This window comes from Mytilus galloprovincialis, chromosome 5, assembly GCF_965363235.1.
Source record: "Mytilus galloprovincialis chromosome 5, xbMytGall1.hap1.1, whole genome shotgun sequence".
NCBI lineage: Eukaryota > Metazoa > Mollusca > Bivalvia > Mytilida > Mytilidae > Mytilus > Mytilus galloprovincialis.
In genome coordinates, this window is record NC_134842.1 from 19,308,213 (window position 1) to 19,318,211 (window position 9,999).

Sequence of the window (9,999 nt, forward strand, 5' to 3'; positions counted from 1 at the left end):
TAACTTAATTGTCATCCTGCCTTTTTTTGGCAAAGTGTCTCATCCTGCCTTTATAATTTTACTCAAAACTCCTGTCCTGCCTATTTTTTCAAATTTCATCCAAGCCCCCCCCCCCCCCCCCCCCAAAAAAAAATCAAATGGTAGCTCCCTTAGTCTATCAAATGACAAGAATATTGTAATTTCTTGAAAAGAAAAACAGCCACGTACTTTATGATTTGGAAAGGGGGTAAACAAAATATATTGCATACCAATATTTCATTATGCATGTATGTATAACAACATTAGGCGTCGGTCCGACGTTCGTAAACTCTTCACTTATTAAACATCTACCTGAAAACCAGTATCCATGATTAAAGGAAACTCATGTCATTTTTCATATTAAATGTATTATCAGACCTTTTTATGCTCGATTTGAGATCTTAGTTTATTGTTCAACAAGGCTGTGGTCAAACAAATTTTATGAGTAGTTTTAATACCGAGGGTGTGTCTTGTTTTGTTAGTTCTCATTGGTTTGAAGTTTTAAGACCTTCATTTTTGGCCATTGGAAAATTTCCCGCCAAAGTGTTTCAAATTGCACTTTGTCTTCAAACGAACAAGATGGACACAATTTACAGAAGCAAAAGATTTACGATGTAAACTTTGAAACTGTTCGTGAAGCCACAAAAACCCAAGGTAAATATTCTGAACCCCTTGATATGCTTCCAGGTTATTTTCATTATATGAATCATTCAGAACACCGCTTTTAAAATCTTTTCTCAAAAATTTTGGATATGAAAACAGAAGACCATCTGAAGAAATTTGAGAAGCTGGCTCGTGTTCATTTATCGTTCTAAATATGCATGAAACATTTGCCACTGGACGTTAAGCAACCAACAATAAACTAGACTGGGTTGATGCATTCCGGCATGATTTGTCAACTTTGCAATAGCAAATATATTAATGTTTGTAAAAGTCACACAAACTGAAAAGGAATATTCATTAATATAGATAGCATATATTTTGCTCAACTATCGATAGCAAAGTTTTGAAAATTCTTATTTATATTTTTTTCGTATTTTACTGATAAATGGACTTATATTTTTTTACAGTTAACATGAAGATGCAGCCTGGGGTTGAAGTGTATATCGTCGCTGTTATGCAAAAACCTCGTATCTCAACATTTTGCGGAAATCTTTTTATCGATTATTTAGAATTAAATATGTATGTTCCACTATATGCGAAAATATCTGACCTTCTAACCAATCATCAACCCGAATTCTGACATGTGACGAAAAAGTGTAGTCGGATTGGTGAGACATTTTGTTGTGCAAAAATATCGTATCTCAAAAGAAAAAAATTTTGCACGGCAGCTGACATTATTACAGGTACAGTTTTATCAATTTTAGGTTCTCAAAGCTAATATATTAGCTTAAAAATAATGAAAATACAATATAGGTGCAGAAATTTTTGCTCGTCTTGGTAATTGATTGGTTAGAAGATCAGATATTTTCGCATACAGCGGAACATACATATTAAATTCTAAATAATCGAAAAAAGATTTCAGATTTTACTGCCTGGTGTAAAATTATCAAAACCTTAGATACGAGGTTTTTGCATAACAGCGACGATATATATGATTAAGCTATATTTCAAAAGGTAGAAGAACTTGATTCTTCATATCTGTCCTTGGTCCACTTTTTAGTTTATCAGTTTTCGTGGTCAAACTTAAAAATTTGAATGCAGGTTCTTTGAGCCTCATGCTTCAGATTTTACTGTTCTTTAACAAGTTAAAAAGAGTTCCCTTGAGGGCAATTCTTTATTATCTGAGCAAAATTCAGTTACATATTTTTTTGCAATACTTTTGTCAGGTGAAAATATTTGGCTTCACGGCTGGTTACTCAAGTGTGAAGTTAGTAGATTGAGTGTATAAATTATCATGTGATCAACAGGTTTGAATTGGGCTTCATTTTTAGTTTAAATTGATCTTTACTTGGACAAACCCCTGTGTTTTTCCTTAAATTTTTTGGGGACATCAAATGAGTTCAAAGTTATAGACGATTTAAGGTATCATTTATTTATCAGAAATTTCTTTAATGTGATCCATTTTGTTTGATTTACTACTAGAGATGTAAAACATCTTCTTAATGTCTGTGCATGTCTATGATAAGCTTTACTTGAGATACAGCATAGAGCTTTTACTTTAACCATTTAAGATTCATGATTGATTGTTGGTTGCATAATGTCCAGTGGCAAATATAACAAGAAGAATAGAGCTCACATTCATGTATCTGTCTAGGGAACAATTAAGTTTAACCAATCAAATTTGGGTAAAGTTATTGAACTGGTTGGCAAAACTTACTGAAAACATCTATGTTGAAAACCTTGTATTACATGTAGGGTCAATACTCAAAAAGAGTCTATGGGAGCAACATTGCTAAATCAAAAAATTTCCCAACAAAACTTTAGGGAAGGTATGGGTACAGTAAACACACATACTTTTTTGTTTGCAACATATTTTCTGGAATAATTTTAATATTAAATGTTTCTTTTCAGTACTTTGACACTACAAACTTAGTCATCTAAAATCTAAATTGGTATTCAGATGCATCTAGGAAAGCAAGACAGTATATCAACTTCATTTCACAAACATGTTGATTTTCCCTTGATACAGTAGACCAAGTGAATACAGGTATAGTCAAATAGTTTATTACAAAACTTAATCAATTTTTTTTTACCATCCGGATTACTAGCAGTTTTATCTGATAATATATTGTACTATATGTATATTAACAATTAGATTGTAAGTTTCTGTAATGATCTAAACTAAATATACCTAAACAAAATTTTCATAAATGTTTGAGACTGAAAGCTTCTGAATTTGTTTTTTGATGATGAATTTCTCCCAAAATTCTTTTTGATAAACTTTTCTCAGATTTGACTACTATTATGATTTGGACATTAAAGTATACAGTGGTATTCATCTTTGATAGACCTAGTGCTACAGTTTAATAGGTAAACAAAGAATATGCACACAGGAATATCCATCCAGAACACAAAATCAGTACATAGACAGCATAAATAAACAAACAAAAGAAAGGAAAAGTGCTTTTATTGCTGTTCTTCATCTCATACATAATCAATTTGCACAAAATTTATCATTTTCACTCAAAAGTTTGAATAAGTTTTAAAAAAAAATCAAATGTATGAAAATATACTTTTTGTTGCTATTGATATACATTGAAGTCATTTATACAGACATACATTTTATCAATGAAAGTTATCATTATAAGTTATAATAAGGTAATATAAGTTAAGTACTCTTTTTTAGCTCACCTGGCCTGAAGGACCAAGTGAGCTTTTCTCATTACTTGGCGTCCGTCGTTGTCGTCTGTAGTCTGTTGTCGTTAATTCTTACAAAAAATCTTCTCCTCTGAAAATACTGGGCTAAATTAAACCAAACTTGACCACAATCATCATTGGGGTATCTAGTATTAAAAATGTGTCCGGTGACCTGGTCAACCAACCAAGATTTATAAAAAATGATAAATAATATAGAGTTTTAAGTTCCATTCTTTCATATTTATTAAAAAGAAATGATGTTTTAGAGGAGCCAACAACTGAGCAGAGAGCAGAAGAGAGATTGATGACCTTGAAGAGTAAGCAATGTGAACAGTAATTAGACAGCTGTTAAGTATATCTTGGGTTACCAAATATTATGGTAAGAACCTCATCTATAATCAAACTTGGTGAGTATTCTTTTTGTTGGTTAGATATTATGCATCATTATGAAAAAAGGGGGATATAGGGTATAAATCAACAAGGCAGCTACCCAATGAAAATAAATAACCAAAGACATCTACATGTCTTCAACTATAGACTGATGTTTATACAATACATGAACTTGTAAATCATCCAAAGTCTAAAAGATTTGTGAATAAAATGAACAGACTAACAAATAACTTACATACACACCAATATCTGACCTAAGCACATGAGCATGTTGCAGGGTGAAACTTTTTTATATAAAGCCCACCCTTTTTGTGCAATGCCTAACCAAACTACAAAATTTCATACAGAAAACTTTTCAAATTGAAGGGTTTCAAATTTTGAATAAGCTAATTTGTTAATCTTTTAAAAAAAAGAATGCCAGATGCAATTAACAAACAACAAAATATTTGGAAATCTTGACTCCCCGCAAGAGAAAAATGTCACTCTTATTATTGAGGAAAATGGCCACTACCTAAATGGTCTTTAAAATTAATTCAGAAATTGCTCTGGTCATTTTTCAATATTTAACAAGTGAATGGAGTTGACTTTTAATCAATGGGAGATAACTGTGACCACATGGATCATAATTCTGAAAACTTATCCTGAAATCCTGGGCTTAAAAACTTGAAATCCTGAGGTCCCGAATTTAAATAAATTTAAATCTCGACATCCCGAAATTCGAAAAAAGAATTCCCGGATCTTGAAAGGGTCAATCCCCAAATCTCGAGCTTAAAAACACCCAATCCAGGAGTCCCGATAAAGGTCCTATCCCCCCTCGTATCTATAATTGATAACTAAGATAAAAGAAATACAGAAATTGTTTACATTAAATTGCCTTTTGCCATGCTTACATCAACAAAAGATTTTTTTTTCTTTTTCCAAAATAAATTCCAAGGCTAAGATGTAGGATGCCATTCTTCTAACAAAATACCACAGCATGGAGACCCAAATCAGCACACTAAAATGTCCAATGTGTGTCCTACATCTTGAAATAAATATCATTTTATAAATGTTTAAATATCTTCAAAAACATTTAATATTATTTTTTTTTACTCATTTCTACTCTGTTGAGACTATTTCACTAGCACTGCACTTTGACTTTGACTAAGACAAACAAAATGTTTATTGAAGTGGAATGGCCTTAGTGATGACTTGGTTGAGGACATGGAAAGCATTTTGTCATTGTTGGTTGTTTCGTGGGCTTTGACCTCTTGAGTCATAAAGACCTTGTGTATGTTAGTTCTATTGAAATGTTCAATGCATTGTCAATGCTAAACATTTGATTGACTTTGACTGATTTTTTTTTAGTTTCTGAAGAGTATAAATGAGTTTGAACAAAGTGCAGCATAATTTTTTCTACATGATAAGAAGATTTGATTTTAATATTTTCACCAAATTTACTGATGATAGCAAGGCTTATGGTTTGTGCAATACTAGAATATGCTTTTTTTTCACTAGGAGCTTGTCACTTTCACTCAAAAAACATTAAAGAATCCATCATATTTGTAAAGCTAAGCTTAAGGTTTGATATGTTATACACATAGGAGCTTGAAATTGTTAAAAAAAATAATTACGTAATTATCTTGTGTATTTGTTTCAGCTTCCATTCACTTTTTAAAAATTTGAAAAAATACATAAAGAGGCATTTGCTATAAAAAAGACAATAAATAACAGCACTTCATTTTTGATAAACATAAATTAAAGTGGAATAATGAAGTAATGACCTGCAATTAGCAAGTAGATATAGGAAGATGTGGTGTGAGTGCCAATGAGAAAACTCTCCATACAAATAACAATTTATAAAAGTAAACCATTATAGGTTAATGAATGTCCTTCAACATGGAGCCTAAGTGGCTCACACTGAACGACAAGCTATAAAGGGCCCCAAAATGACTAGTGTAAAACCATTCAAACGGGAAAACCAGCGGGAAGCAGTCTGTTTAGTTAAATTTTGTAAAAATGAGCTAAAAACATTGCTAATTTATTATTTTTTTCCAAGACTATAATTTAACCTCAGTTTGGTCTGTATGCATGCAACATTTAATAGGTACCATTGTAGTAGACGGTTGCTCAGCTTGGTCAGATAAAAAAAAGAACAATGTCAAACTAAAAAAATGAAACAAGGGAGCCACTGCACACAACAGGTTTGCTCAGACCGGTTTTTCCAACAAAAAATACGAGTCTTATACAAAATTGAAAATAATGTTAGAGACAACAACCCAACCAAAGAGCAGAAAACAGCAGTAGTCCACTAATGGCTCTTCAACTCAACCAGAAAACTCAGCATTAGGAAGCAGGCTTCAACAGGCCCTACACAAAAATGTGTACTAGTTCAGTAAAAATGGATATATTACTAAACTCAAAAACATATAAATGAACTAAAATTAAAAAAACATACAAGACTAGCAAAGGCCAGAGGGTTCTAACTAAAGACAGGTGCATAAATACAGTCGCTAACTAAACAGGTTTGAGAGATCTCAACCCACACCTATACCTCTAGGAGCCAATGTAGAAAAACAATTCACACAGTAAAACTCATTTAAAAAGAAGTCTGTGTCCCATGTCAGAAAAGGTAACATAAGAAACAGACTAAATAAGCCAAATGGCAATAGTTTTGGTATTTTCACAGCAGTTACAATGCTAAATTTCATGGAAAAATAAAGTAAAAAAAGTTAATTAAAAAAAAAAATTAAATTAAATTTTGAATTTTACTTTCAAGAAAATAGAATAAAATTCAATTGATTTTATTCTTATATGCCCGTATGTAATGTTGTATATTTATTTATGTTTCATTTCAGAGTTCACCAACAGATGTTTAATTTTATAATTTTGAATTTTGCAGATTGCAGCAGGGAGATGTTACAGTCATAGACCTTGAATAGACTCCGTTGTACTAGGCCAGGGAGGGTAGCGCATAGTTTCCGCAGCACTATACAATAGTAACAAGATCACTCTACCATGAGCTTGTTAAAGGGCCCGTTTGATGAAAGTGACACCAACGTTCTCCAAAACACTACAGATTTTTTTGCAGATGCAGCAGAGAGGATGTTTCAGTCATGCAACGTTCTCAAACACTAATAATTTACAATTTTTGTTTGTTGTAGATGCAACCTCAGTCATAGACCCTAGAGTATGGCTCTGTTGTAACAGATGAAGAAAAGTGGCATATAAATTTCTGTATGTCCATTTCAGTGATGGAAGTGACAAATTACTAATCTTTTTTCTTCATATCCATTTCAGAGTTCTTACAAAGATGTATAGGTATACGGTATTTATTATTTCTGTCTTTTTGTGTATTTTTGTCAATGAGAGAAAACCCACAGAACAAAATCAATATAAGTATTAACTGGTGTTATTTGAGACAGAACACCCTGGAACACAAGAAGTATTCCAGTGACCTCACAAAATTTAACACATGAGACATCTTACTTTCACCTTTTTTAAATGAAGCAGCACATCGTGTAATCAAGAAGTTATTCATGTCCTGGAACATCTAGGAATAGCATATCGCTAATAGCATTTCTACAATTATCCTAAAAATTCAAACAGTCGGGTACAATGATAAACAAGAGATACACAAAAAAGGAATATACCAAAGGGCCGATATTAAACCATGTGGTGAAAAAAGATAAGACAACACATAACCATAAGAAATGACAGAAAATTGTCTACACTGATAACAAAATATTGTACAGCAACAATCCAACCAAAGACCTAAGAGGTTCTCAGGCATCAAGCACCAATCCAACCAAAGACCAGGGATGATCTCCAGCACCGAGCACTAACCAAAACAAAGAACAGGCATGAACTAGGGCAAAGAGCACCAACCCAACCAAAGACCTAAGAGGTTTTCAGACTCCAAGCACCAATCCAACCAAAGACCAGGGATGATCTCCAGCACCGAGCACCAACCAAAACAAAGAACAGGCATGAACTAGGGCAAAGAGCACCAACCCAACCAAAGACCAAAGAGGTTTTCAGGCTCCAAGCACCAATCCAACCAAAGACCAGGGATGATCTCCAGCACCAAGCACCAACCAAAACAAAGAACAGGCATGAACTAGGGCAAAGAGCACCAACCCAACCAAAGACCAAAGAGGTTTTCAGGCTCCAAGCACCAATCCAACCAAAGACCAGGGATGATCTCCAGCACCAAGCACCAACCAAAACAAAGAACAGGCATGAACTAGGGCAAAGAGCACCAACCCAACCAAGGACCAAAGAGGTTTTCAGGCACCATGCACCAACCAAACTTAAGAGCCAGGGATGATCTCAGGCACCAAGCACCAACCAAAACAAAGAACAGGCATGAACTAGGGCAAAGAGCACCAACCCAACCAAGGACCAAAGAGGTTTTCAGGCACCATGCACCAACCAAACTTAAGAGCCAGGGATGATCTCAGGCACCAAGCACCAACCTTTCCAAAGACCAGGGATGATTTCAGGCACAACACACCAACCTTACCAAAGACCAGGAATGATAATGATCTCAGACACCAAGCACTAACCAAAAAAAAAGGGTGATCTCAGGCACCACAGAATGGTAGCAAGTATTTGATATGTTAACTTATTTACTAATTGTTTAAGTTTTTTTTTCATTCTTTGCTCCATTTTTTCTATCAAAAATTGTCAAAATGCAACATAAATTTTTATGTGTTTTTTCATCTTCCTTCAAAATGTTAATATAATAAGTAAATAATTTCTTGAATAGAAAAAAAAATTGGAAATGTTAATTTACTTTAATCAACGAATGAAAAAAGAAATGTTCAAACCTTTTTCATGCATAACCAAATTATTAAATGTGTTAAATAAAAGATTATAATAACAATATCTATATTTTTTGGAGTATTATTAAGATAAGCTTCTATGAATTTTTACAATTGAACTGTTCCAAAATTTAATAATTTATCTTTTTTTACAGAAAATATAAGGTAAAATAACAAATAATGACTCTGCATGGTTTACATGAAAACACTGATATCTTGAATGACAGTAGCATATAGGTGGATCCAGGGAGCCTTGCCCCCCCCCCAGGCCCCCCTTTTGTGGGAAGATTATATAAGGAATCACTGTAGCATGACTGGAGTTCTGGATTAGCCACTGAGTAGTGAAATAAAAATTCACTAAATTAGAAGGGGAGGTAACTCGTATGAAATGAGGGTTTCGATACGATATGGTATTTCAACTAAGTGATGCAATTTTGCTCTAAATTTGTGAAATAAAATTCAGGTACACTATGCCAAGATCAAAATTCATGTATAATTTACTCTTGGGAAAGTTGAGGGGATACATTATTAAACCTAGGGTATTTTATTATTAATATATACTGCTTAAATGTAATGCTACCTGAATTGAAATCAGTTTGCCCAGGTGAAAAAGCCTCCTCCACTATTTTATGGTAGAAGGATTTAGTATTGGGAAAATGTGATTGAATTTGATTCTGAATTTCTGAAATTAGTTAATATTTATATATAAAACAAAATCATTTATGATTATCACAAATATTCACCATCAAAATTTTTAACAATGTTTCTGGATTATGATGAGCCATTTTTAATTATAAAAGTTTTCCTCATGTTATTTATTACAGAAGCCAAATGATCATTTGATTAATAATAGCCAAGTACGTAACACCTTCTTCTTTATTCTCATTCTCATATTTAAAAAAATATTGAGATAAATTAATGCCGATATAAATACAAGTGGTACTTATATTACATTCTTGTCAGGGGATTGTTGAATAATTTTCATTAAAAATTCATATTTAAAACTTCCCAAAAAGTATTTTCTTTTAGAACATATTCAGTTTGCATACGTAAATGACAGTATTTTTATTAAGCATTTCATGAGAACCATGTAGTTAGAATTTTGACTGGAAAAATGGGGCATTCAATAGTGATGTAAAGATACAAATTAGAAAGTGCTATAAAAACTGGAAATTAAATGGAAAACGCAGAAAGAAAATTGATTTGATTTGGTTACAACATACACAAAAAGCATCCCCAGTTATTTAACCATTGAACAAAATTTTCTTCTGGAATGCAGTTAAATGATTTGCCCATCAATTTCAGTAGTTCAATTTGGCATATTTTAATATGCAACAACATTTGAAGCTAAAAAAGAGGTTGGAGATTAACCCAGAGTGGATTGCCCACTTATTAAATTTGTTAATTTTTTGTCAAATTGATCCATGTTGAAATGGGGATAGTTGAAATAACTTTGGATGAGGTTTATTAAGTTGTAAAACATTTA

At 32.7% G+C, this 9,999-nt stretch overlaps 1 long non-coding RNA gene across 2 annotated transcripts; it reads left to right on the forward strand.

Annotated features, from left to right (window-relative positions):
• Positions 1–581: 581 nt before the first annotated feature.
• LOC143075331 (uncharacterized) lies at positions 582–8,538 on the forward strand. 2 transcript variants are annotated; one of them, XR_012978289.1, is made up of 4 exons: positions 582–672; positions 2,533–2,668; positions 3,585–3,725; positions 6,988–8,538. It is a non-coding gene; the product is annotated as an uncharacterized LOC143075331 (long non-coding RNA). The 2 variants fall into 2 exon arrangements; XR_012978288.1 differs by having other exon boundaries at positions 3,585–6,988.
• The last annotated feature ends 1,461 nt before the right edge of the window (positions 8,539–9,999 follow it).